Source organism: Anopheles coustani (assembly GCF_943734705.1).
Source record: "Anopheles coustani chromosome X unlocalized genomic scaffold, idAnoCousDA_361_x.2 X_unloc_2, whole genome shotgun sequence".
NCBI lineage: Eukaryota > Metazoa > Arthropoda > Insecta > Diptera > Culicidae > Anopheles > Anopheles coustani.
The window spans coordinates 887,501-899,736 of NW_026525126.1; positions in this window are offsets into that span (position 1 = coordinate 887,501).

The window sequence follows — 12,236 nt, forward strand, 5'->3', positions numbered from 1 at the left end:
TACCTCCGGGTACTTGGGGTTGGTTGAGGACTTGGTGAACAAACACTTGTTGTACACTCTCCGGATGTACTTCGGGTGTCACCTGTTGTCCGAGACCACTTGCATGGTTAGCAAGCGTTGTGGTCTAATGGCCCTACCGGGCAAACACTTTATGTTCGCGAGGACTTGGAGTGCTGGTAGTGGTTGGCGGACCCAACACTCTGGGTACCTCCGGGTACTTGGGGTTGGTTGAGAACTTGGTGAAGATACCCCTGTCACCTTGTTCGAGGCCACTTGCATGGTCGCAAGCGTTGTGATACAATGGCCCTACCGGGCAAACACTTTGGGTTCGCAAGGACTTGGAGTGCCGGGACGGGTTGGCGGATCCAACACTCTGGGTACCTCCGGGTACTTGGGGTTGGTTGAGGACTTGGTGAGCAAACACTTGATATACGTTCTTCGGATGTACTTCGGGTGTCACCTGTTGTCCGAGGCCACTTGCATGGTCAACGGTTGAGGTGGTGATGGCGGGTCGGTGCTGTAGGGTGCCGGCCTGTTGGCTGCCTTGGCCGGGTTGGTTGGTTAACACTTGATTGGGCTTGCACCCGAGGGTAATGGCACTTGAAGGTGGGTACTGGCCGGCTGACCTGGTGTGATGGTTGGTTGGTGAACACTTGGCGGTACTTGCACTTGGCTGTGCTTGGACTTGAAGGTGGGATCCGGCTGGCCTAGGCCATTGGTGGTTGGTTGGTGGGTTAGCCCTTAGCTGGGCTGGCTGGCTGGCTGGCCATCGGTGGTGTGGTGTGGTGTGGTGTGTGGAGTCGAGCATCGCGCGCCGTTGCCTTCTTCGGAGTGTTGTGGGTACGCAAGTGCTTGCAGTGCAAAGAGGTTGGTGATGGAGTGACATTGCCTTCACCATGGAGTTGCGGGTACTTTAGGTACTTGCAAGGAGATGGTGGTATGGTGGTGTTGCGTGTGTGGTGTTCGATTAGAAAGATATAATTTCTAAGTCCGGATTAGTGCTGTCAGTGGGGCCGCCGCTAACAGGTCCTGCACGGCCACCGTGGGGCTTGACTTGGCGCTATTCCGGACTTGGGGCGATCACGATGTCCCCGTGCGGGACTTAGAAGATGGAAGAACACAAGTACCCTTATCCCATGACTTGTGAGCGATTGGCATACGTTACCACATGAAGAGAAAAATTGGCTAAGTCCCGGATCCATATTATATGAACAGAATAATCGGCTAAGTCCCGGATCCATATTATATGAAGAGAAATATCGGCTAAGTCCCGGATCCATATTATATGAAGAGAAAAATCGGCTAAGTCCCGGATCCATATTATATGAAGAGAAAAATCGGCTAAGTCCAGGATCCATATATAATAACCTAATAATCGGATAAGTCCAGGATCCATATTATATGAAGAGAAAAATCGGCTAAGTCCAGGATCCATATATAATAACCTTATAATCGGCTAAGTCCAGGATCCATATTATATGATGAGAAAAATCGGCTAAGTCCGAGATTGGGTCTGTCAGAAATACACTTCCAAGTTACCACACAAGCAAGCAAGATGGCCTAGTGATGGATCCATATGATATGAAGAGAAAAATCGGCTAAGTCCGAGATTGGGTCTGTCAGAAATACACTATCAAGTTACCACACAAGCAAGCAACATGGCCTAGTGATGGATCCATATAATATGAAGAGAAAAATCGGCTAAGTCCGAGATTGGGTCGGTCGGAAATACACTATCAAGTTACCACACAAGCAAGCAAGATGGCCTAGTGATGGATCCATATAATATGAAGAGAAAAATCGGCTAAGTCCCAGATTGGGTCTGTCAGAAATACACTATCAAGTTACCACACAAGCAAGCAAGATGGCCTAGTGATGGATCCATATGATATGAAGAGAAAAATCGGCTAAGTCCGAGATTGGGTCTGTCAGACATACACTATCAAGTTACCACACAAGCAAGCAAGATGGCCTAGTGATGGATCCATATAATATGAAGAGAAAAATCGGCTAAGTCCCAGATTAGGTCTGTCAGAAATACACTTCAAAGTTACCACACAAGCAAGCAAGATGGCCTAAGGATGGATCCATATGATATGAACAGAAAAATCGGCTAAGTCCAAGATTGGGTCTGTCAGAAATACACTATCAAGTTACCACACAAGCAAGCAAGATGGCCTAGTGATGGATCCATATGATATGAAGAGAAAAATCGGCTAAGTCCGAGATTGGGTTTGTCAGACATACACTATCAAGTTACCACACAAGCAAGCAAGATGGCCTAGTGATGGATCCATATAATATGAAGAGAAAAATCGGCTAAGTCCCAGATTGGGTCTGTCAGAAATACACTTCAAAGTTACCACACAAGCAAGCAAGATGGCCTAAGGATGGATCCATATGATATGAACAGAAAAATCGGCTAAGTCCAAGATTGGGTCTGTCAGAAATACACTATCAAGTTACCACACAAGCAAGCAAGATGGCCTAAGGATGGATCCATATGATATGAAGAGAAAAATCGGCTAAGTCCGAGATTGGGTCTGTCAGAAATACACTATCAAGTTACCACACAAGCAAGCAACATGGCCTAGTGATGGATCCATATAATATGAAGAGAAAAATCGGCTAAGTCCGAGATTGGGTCTGTCGGAAATACACTATCAAGTTACCACATGAGCAAGCAAGTTACCACATGAAGAGAAAGCCGGCAAAGTCCGGGAATGTTACCACATGAACTGGAAAATGGGCAAAAACCTACCTCTACAGGGAACGTGAATAAGTAAGGCTGTAGACATCGGATCGACAAGCCAAAGACTGATATGGTAAGGAAATGAGTAGTACAAGCTTTCCTGAGAGTTGCAGAGCTTAGACTGCATATGAACGGAAGTTATTAAGCGTCAAAGTCAGAAAAGTTGCCCGAAGGAACACAAGTTCCAACTTAGAGCATGAATACCGCCTAGACGGTAAGAGGTACGGCCAGGCTGAGGAATAAGAAAATGTTGGCCAACATGTTCCCTAACTATCCCCCGAAGACCGTAAAGCAATCCAACATCAACCAAGAAAGTTATAGCCCGATCAAGGAAACACCTACTTTGCACCGATATTGCACCAAATACATGTACCAAGCACCTTCGGTTGCATACCTGCAGGGGCTTACCATAGTAGGCCATGGAAGACCGATATACCGAACATAATCACTTTCTATCTCCTCGGGTGTTGGAGATAGCGCTTTGCGGTAAAAGAACGAAAGTTAGACCATATCTTGGTGCATCTTTTTGCCCGAGAACACAAGACCCTATCTACCAAGGCAAGAAAGTTGTGTGGGGACAAAATTACCAAAAGTGCCCAAAGTGGCACACTTGAACCATATATTCGAGAAAAACACAAGTGTGGGCCCGAGCTAGCAAGTTGAAATGTTCTGACCGTCAGTAGCCCTAGTTGAGGTGCACTTATCATTATATGAGGCCAACGTGCCAGCTAGTCTCTAAAGGGGCGATATGGGTGTTCCAAGGTTTGTACCCAATTGAGGAAAAAACAGGGTAAGGTACGGTGTACCGCGAATAACTCGGGCTATAGATGTTCGATCGATGAGTTTGGCATATGTATGGAAAGGTCTCGACGAGACCTAACTACCCTGAAAGTATGAAGGCAAAGACTTGAATGACCGGGAAGTAATTAAGTGCACAAGTGGTAAAGTTGCACCAAAGTCCATGTTACCCGAAGTGGTACATGAACACCCAATATTCGACCAAAACACAAGTTTAGAGACGAGCTAGCGAGCTACATTGTTCAGACCGTCAGTAGCCCGCATCAAGACACGCATTTCATTATATTGAGCCTAGCCGCTAGCTCGACTCGAAGTCGGTCATATGGTTGGTTGATGGTTTGGACCGACCACGTGGTGTACCAAGGTTATGTACCTTTCATGAATTAAAACTCTGGCTGTATGGCACTGAGCGACAAGCTAAGGTGTGATTTGGAATAGTCTTGAGTGGGACTATTTAGGAAAAATGCGAACAAAAAATCACAAAGTCCTTGGGCGAAGCTATTAGCGAAACATAGAGCAAATTGGTACCAAAAACTATGGAAATGGGACTTGAGTCAAAAATAACCGCAAGTTGGAGAAGAGATAGCAAGCTTGCGTAGAACATTTATAACTAGTGCGTGGTATGACCAACAAAAATGTGTATGGGGCCAAGGCGCTGGCTGGCCTCCAAAGTGGTGATATGGGCGATTCAAAGTTTGTACCCAAGTATGAACAAGTATGGAAAAAACAGGGTAAGGTACCAAGTACCATGAATAACTTCGGCTGTAGATGGCCTAGCGAGGCAAACCGCATATCGTTGGAAAGGTATTGGGGAGACCTATCTACCCTGAAAGTTTCATGAGGCTGAGTTGAAAGACCACGGAGATTTTAGGTGATGATGGTCCAATTCGGGGACCAAGTCGCAGGAAATGGCACTTGACCAAAACCACCCTTGAAAGGTGAATACCGGCTTACCGGTAAGAGATAGCGACTTGGCGTAGAATATTCATAAGTTGGGCGTGTAAAGACGCAACTTTCATTATATGGGGGCAACCCGGTCAGGGTGCTCCAAGTCGGTCGTTTGGTCGGTTTATGGTTTGGGCCGACCATGTGGTGTACCAAGAAGAGGTACCTTTCATGAATTATAACTCGGTCAGTTTGCCACCGAGCGACAAGTTGCGATGTGATTTGGAATGGTCTTGAGTGGGACTATCAAGCAAAAATACAAATAGAAAAATAGCTTGTCCATGGCCGAAGCTATTAGTGAAACATATAGCAAAATGGGTCCAAAAACGAATGAAATGGGACTTGGACCAAGAATAACGGCAAGTTGGAGAAGAGATAGCAAGTTGACGTAGAACATTTATATTTTGGGCATAGTATGACCAACAAAAAAGTATTTGGGGCCAAGGTGCTGGCTGGCCTCCAAAGTGGAGATATGGGCGATACAAAGTTTGTACCCAAGTACGAACAAGTATGGAAAAAACAGGGTAAGGTACCAAGTACCATTAATAACTTCGGCTGTATATGGCCGAGCGAGGCAAACGGCTCACCGTTGGAAAGGTCTCGGGGAGACCTATCTACCCTGAAAGTTTCATGAGGCTGAGTTGAAAGACCACGGAGATATTAGGTGATGATGGTCGTATTCGGGGACCAAGTCGCAGGAAATGGCACTTGACCAAAATCCCCCTTGGAAGGTGAATACCGGCTTACCGGTAAGAGATAGCGACTTGGCGTAGAATATTCATAAGTTGGGCGTGTAGAGACGCAACTTTCATTATATGGGGCCAACCCGGTCAGGGTGCTCCAAGTCGGTCGTTTGGTCGGTTTATGGTTTGGGCCGACCACGTGGTGTACCAAGTTGAGGTACCTTTCATGAATTATAACTCGGTCAGTTTGCCACCGAGCGACAAGCTGCGGTGTGTTTTGGAATGGTCTTGAGTGGGACTATCAAGGAAAAATACAAATAGAAAATCAGCTTGTCCATGGCCGAAGCTATTAGTGAAACATATAGCAAAATGGGTCCAAAAACGAATGAAATGGGACTTGGACCAAGAATAACGGCAAGTTGGAGAAGAGATAGCAAGTTGGCGTAGAACAATTATATTTGGTGCATGGTATGACCAACAAAAAAGTATATGAGGCCAAGGTGCTGGCTGGCCTCCAAAGTGGAGATATGGGCGATCCAAAGTTTGTACCCAAGTATGGCAAAAACTGGTAGAGGTACCTTTCATGAATTACTGCTCAGGCTGTATGGCACTTAGCGGGACGCTTGGCTCTGGTATGGAATAGTCTTGAGTGGGACTATCAAGGAAAAATACGAACAAAAAATCACCATGTCCACGGACGAAGGTATTAGCGAAACTTAGAGCGAAATTGCGACCAAGTCGCTGGAAATGGCCCTTGGACCAAGTATACCGTCAAGGCGGTACGAGATAGCGAGTTGACGTAGAACATTTATAAGTTTGCCTACAAGAGACAAAAGTTTAGTTATATGGGGCCAACCCGCTCAGGGTTGTCCAAGTCGGTCATATGGCTGATCGAAATTTTCGACCAAGTACTGAGAAAACAGGGTAAGGTACCGTGTACCTCGAATAACTTCGGCTGTAGATGTCCGAGCGAGGCAAACGGCATAGCGTTGGAAAGGTCTTGAGGTGCTCTAGGCACCCTGAAAGTATGAGAAAGCTATCTGGAAAACTTGTGGAGATATTAGAGAAACATAGGGCCCAAAAGATACCAAGTCGCAGGAAATGGGCCCTCCATGAACACCCTAAAATCCCAATTACGGCTAAGTTGCAGGCCAGCTAGCGAAGTGAAATGTTCTAGGCATAACTAGAACACGTTAAGGCGCAACTTTTTGAATAAGAACTTTTTTCGATATCTGGCCCCCAAAGGGGGGATATGGGCGATCCAAGGATTTTTCCAAGTTTCGGTACTTTTTACGGTATCGCTCATAGCTCCGGCTGTAAGCAAGCAAATGACAATCTAAGACATGATTTGGAAAGGTATTGAGTAGTACTAACTTACGTTAGAACACAGCGAAGCGCTATCGGTTCATGGCAAGGCCGATATAAACAGTCAAAGATGAAAAATGTTGATAAAATGAACAAAAATTACCTTGGTACGCGAATAGCGGCCAGGGATGAAGAGGTACGAAGTTGGTGTAGAACAATTATAATTAGGGCTTGGTACGCTCTAAAAGTTTGCCGAAGACCGCAAAGCGCTCAGACCCATAGAAAGTGGCCATTTGGGCCGAACAGTGCATGCAAAGAGGTGAAAATGCAAAAATTGCACTTTGGGGGGCGATTTGCGGGGGGAAGGAGGGGTCGGAGGGCAAAATGTCCCTTGACCAAAAAGTTTTATCTCGTCGAGATCTACAACATTGCCGAAGACCGCAAAGCGCTAGCTCGCAATCGAAAAATCGAGAATTTGAAAATTTTCTAAGTCTTGGGCTCCCTAAGGAAAAGTTTCAAAAATCACGTTTGTCCCCAATTTTGAAGGGGAAGGAGTCGGTTCCGGGGCATGGTGTCTTCGGCAAAAAGTCTTATCTTTTTGCGTACTTTCGACTAGTTCAATAAAAAGTTTTGACCCAAAATTTGTTCGGCGGACCCCTAGGTCGAAAAACCCGAAAAAAGTCGAAAAAAGTCGAAAATGTCGAAAAATGAGAAAACCTCATATTCGGACTCTACACGAGCCCCAGATATTGAAAAGTGAAATCCGCGGTCGATTTGGAACAAAAAATTTACCTAGGCAAAGTTGTATGGAGGTAGGGACCCCTGAGAAAAAAGTTTGGTCCCGAGGCTCCTTGGACCACCAAGTCCCTAGGTCGGACCAAAATCGGAAAAAATCCGACCAAAGTCGAAAGTGTCGAAAATTTTAAAAAACCCCTTTTGGGGCCCTATGGCCTCCCTAGATAATGAAAAGTGAGGTCCGCGGCCGATCCGGAAGAAAAACTTGACCTAGGGAAACTTGTATGACGGTGGGGACCCAAAAAAATTTCGATGAGTGTAGTTTAGACAGGCCGGAAAATGTATCGGTGGTCCGTATCAAGGGACGTCTTTTAGTTCCATGGGGTGGTGGTCGTCGAACAAAGTCGCCTAGGTCGACCACCAGAAAGACCAGTCGTGTTGTAATGGATGTTTTGACCACTTTACTAGGGAAACCTAGTTTCCCTAACCTTTCCCTTTGGTGTTTGGAAATACGAGGAAACTGCTTCGAAGCACCTTAGAAGTTGTTTCAGCGTGTTTGGAAATACGAGGAAACTGCTTCGGAGCACCTTCGAAAGTGTTTTAGCGTGTTTGGAAATACGAGGAAACTGCTTCGAAACACCTTCGAAAGTGTTTTAGCGTGTTTGGAAATACGAGGAAACTGCTTCGAAGCACCTTAGAAGTTGTTTTAGCGTGTTTGGAAATACGAGGAAACTGCTTCGAAGCACCTTCGAAAGTGTTTTAGCGTGTTTGGAAATACGAGGAAACTGCTTCGAAGCACCTTCGAAGTTGTTTTAGCGTGTTTGGAAATACGAGGAATCTGCTTCGAAGCACCTTAGAAGTTGTTTTAGCGTGTTTGGAAATACGAGGAAACTGCTTCGAAGCACCTTAGAAGTTGTTTTAGCGTGTTTGGAAATACGAGGAAACTGCTTCGAAGCACCTTAGTAGTTGTTTCAGCGTGTTTGGAAACACGAGGAAACTGCTTCGAAGCACCTTAGAAGTTGTTTAAGCGTGCTTGGAAATACGAGGAAACTGCTTCGAAGCACCTTAGAAGTTGTTTAAGCGTGTTTGGAAATACGAGGAAACTGCTTCGAAGCACCTTAGAAGTTTTTTTAGCGTGTTTGGAAATACGAGGAACTGCTTCGAAGCACCTCAGAAGTTGTTTTAGCGTGTTTGGAAATACGAGGAAACTGCTTCGAAGCACCTTAGAAGTTGTTTAAGCGTGCTTGGAAATACGAGGAAACTGCTTCGAAGCACCTTAGAAGTTGTTTAAGCGTGTTTGGAAATACGAGGAAACTGCTTCGAAGCACCTTAGAAGTTTTTTTAGCGTGTTTGGAAATACGAGGAACTGCTTCGAAGCACCTCAGAAGTTGTTTTAGCGTGTTTGGAAATACGAGGAAACTGCTTCGAAGCACCTTAGAAGTTGTTTCAGCGTGTTTGGAAATACGAGGAAACTGCTTCGAAGCACCTCAGAAGTTGTTTAAGCGTGTTTGGAAATACGAGGAAACTGCTTCGAAGCACCTTAGAAGTTGTTTTAGCGTGCTTGGAAATACGAGGAAACTGCTTCGAAGCACCTTAGAAGTTGTTTAAGCGTGTTTGGAAATACGAGGAAACTGCTTCGAAGCACCTTAGAAGTTGTTTTAGCGTGTTTGGAAATACGAGGACACTGCTTCGAAGCACCTTAGAAGATGTTTTAGCGTGTTTAAAAATACGAGGAAACTGCTTCGAAGCACCTTAGAAGTTTTTTTAGCGTGTTTGGAAATACGAGGAAACTTCTTCGAAGCACCTTAGAAGTTGTTTCAGCGTGTTTGGAAATACGAGGAAACTGCTTCGCAGCACCTTCGAAGTTGTTTAAGCGTGTTTGGAAATACGAGAAAACTGCTTCGAAGCACCTCAGAAGTTGTTTCAGCGTGTTTGGAAATACGAGGAAACTGCTTCGAAGAACCTTAGAAGTTGTTTTAGCGTGTTTGGAAATACGAGGAAACTGCTTCGAAGCACCTCAGAAGTTGTTTAGGCGTGTTTGGAAATACGAGGAAACTGCTTCGAAGAACCTTAGAAATTGTTTTAGCGTGTTTGGAAATACGAGGAAACTGCTTCGAAGCACCTTAGAAGTTGTTTCAGCGTGTTTGGAAATACGAGGAAACTGCTTCGAAGCACCTTAGTAGTTGTTTCAGCGTGTTTGGAAACACGAGGAAACTGCTTCGAAGCACCTTAGAAGTTGTTTAAGCGTGTTTGGAAATACGAGGAAACTGCTTCGAAACACCTTAGAAGTTGTTTAAGCGTGCTTGGAAATACGAGGAAACTGCTTCGAAGCACCTTAGAAGTTGTTTAAGCGTGTTTGGAAATACGAGGAAACTGCTTCGAAGCACCTTAGAAGTTGTTTCAGCATGTTTGGAAATACGAGGAAACTGCTTCGAAGCACCTTAGTAGTTGTTTGAGCGTGTTTGGAAATACGAGGACACTGCTTCGAAGCACCTTAGTAGTTGTTTGAGCGTGTTTGGAAATACGAGGAAACTGCTTCGAAGCACCTCAGAAGTTGTTTAAGCGTGTTTGGAAATACGAGGAAACTGCTTCGAAGCACCTTAGAAGTTGTTTAAGCGTGTTTGGAAATACGAGGAAACTGCTTCGAAGCACCTTAGAAGTTGTTTAAGCGTGTTTGGAAATACGAGGAAACTGCTTCGAAGCACCTTAGAAGTTGTTTTAGCGTGTTTGGAAATACGAGGAAACTGCTTCGAAGCACCTTAGTAGTTGTTTCAGCGTGTTTGGAAACACGAGGAAACTGCTTCGAAGCACCTTAGAAGTTGTTTAAGCGTGTTTGGAAATTCGAGGAAACTCCTTCGAAGCACCTTAGAAGTTGTTTAAGCGTGTTTGGAAATACGAGGAAACTGCTTCGAAGCACCTTAGAAGTTGTTTAAGCGTGTTTGGAAATACGAGGAAACTGCTTCGAAGCACCTTAGAAGTTGTTTCAGCGTGTTTGGAAATACGAGGAAACTGCTTCGAAGCACCTTAGTAGTTGTTTCAGCGTGTTTGGAAACACGAGGAAACTGCTTCGAAGCACCTTAGAAGTTGTTTAAGCGTGTTTGGAAATACGAGGAAACTGCTTCGAAGCACCTTAGAAGTTGTTTAAGCGTGTTTGGAAATACGAGGAAACTGCTTCGAAGCACCTTAGAAGTTGTTTAAGCGTGTTTGGAAATACGAGGAAACTGCTTCGAAGCACCTTAGAAGTTGTTTTAGCGTGTTTGGAAATACGAGGAAACTGCTTCGAAGCACCTTAGTAGTTGTTTCAGCGTGTTTGGAAACACGAGGAAACTGCTTCGAAGCACCTTAGAAGTTGTTTAAGCGTGTTTGGAAACACGAGGAAACTGCTTCGAAGCACCTTAGAAGTTGTTTAAGCGTGTTTGGAAATTCGAGGAAACTCCTTCGAAGCACCTTAGAAGTTGTTTAAGCGTGTTTGGAAATACGAGGAAACTGCTTCGAAGCACCTTAGAAGTTGTTTAAGCGTGTTTGGAAATACGAGGAAACTGCTTCGAAGCACCTTAGAAGTTGTTTCAGCGTGTTTGGAAATACGAGGAAACTGCTTCGAAGCACCTTAGTAGTTGTTTCAGCGTGTTTGGAAACACGAGGAAACTGCTTCGAAGCACCTTAGAAGTTGTTTAAGCGTGTTTGGAAATACGAGGAAACTGCTTCGAAGCACCTTAAAAGTTGTTTTAGCGTGTTTGGAAATACGAGGAAACTGCTTCGAAGCACCTTAGAAGTTGTTTTAGCGTGTTTGGAAATACGAGGAAACTGCTTCGAAGCACCTTAGTAGTTGTTTCAGCGTGTTTGGAAACACGAGGAAACTGCTTCGAAGCACCTTAGAAGTTGTTTAAGCGTGTTTGGAAATTCGAGGAAACTCCTTCGAAGCACCTTAGAAGTTGTTTTAGCGTGTTTGGAAATACGAGGACACTGCTTCGAAGCACCTTAGTAGTTGTTTCAGCGTGTTTGGAAATACGTGGAAACTGCTTCGAAGCACCTTGAAAGTTGTTTAAGCGTGGTTGGAACTACGAGGAAACTGCTTCGAAGCACCTAAGAAGTTGTTTCAGCGTGTTTGGAAATACGAGGAAACTGCTTCGAAGCACCTTAGAAGTTTTTTTAGCGTGTTTGGAAATACGAGGAAACTGCTTCGAAGCACCTTAGAAGTTGTTTCAGCGTGTTTGGAAATACGAGGAAACTGCTTCGCAGCACCTTAGAAGTTGTTTTAGCGTGTTTGGAAATACGAGGAAACTGCTTCGAAGCACCTCAGAAGTTGTTTAGGCGTGTTTGGAAATTCGAGGAAACTCCTTCGAAGCACCTTAGAAGTTGTTTTAGCGTGTTTGGAAATACGAGGACACTGCTTCGAAGCACCTTAGTAGTTGTTTAAGCGTGTTTGGAAATACGAGGAAACTGCTTCGAAGCACCTTAGAAGTTGTTTCAGCGTGTTTGGAAATACGAGGAAACTGCTTCGAAGCACCTTAGAAGTTTTTTTAGCGTGTTTGGAAATACGAGGAAACTGCTTCGAAGCACCTTAGTAGTTGTTTCAGCGTGTTTGGAAACACGAGGAAACTGCTTCGAAGCACCTTAGTAGTTGTTTCAGCGTGTTTGGAAACACGAGGAAACTGCTTCGAAGCACCTTAGAAGTTGTTTAAGCGTGTTTGGAAATTCGAGGAAACTCCTTCGAAGCACCTTAGAAGTTGTTTTAGCGTGTTTGGAAATACGAGGACACTGCTTCGAAGCACCTTAGTAGTTGTTTCAGCGTGTTTGGAAATACGTGGAAACTGCTTCGAAGCACCTTAGAAGATGTTTCAGCGTGTTTGGAAATACGAGGAAACTGCTTCGAAGAACCTCAGAAGTTGTTTAGGCGTGTTTGGAAATACGAGGAAACTGCTTCGAAGCACCTTAGAAGTTTTTTTAGCGTGTTTGGAAATACGAGGAAACTGCTTCGAAGCACCTTAGAAGTTGTTTCAGCGTGTTTGGAAATACGA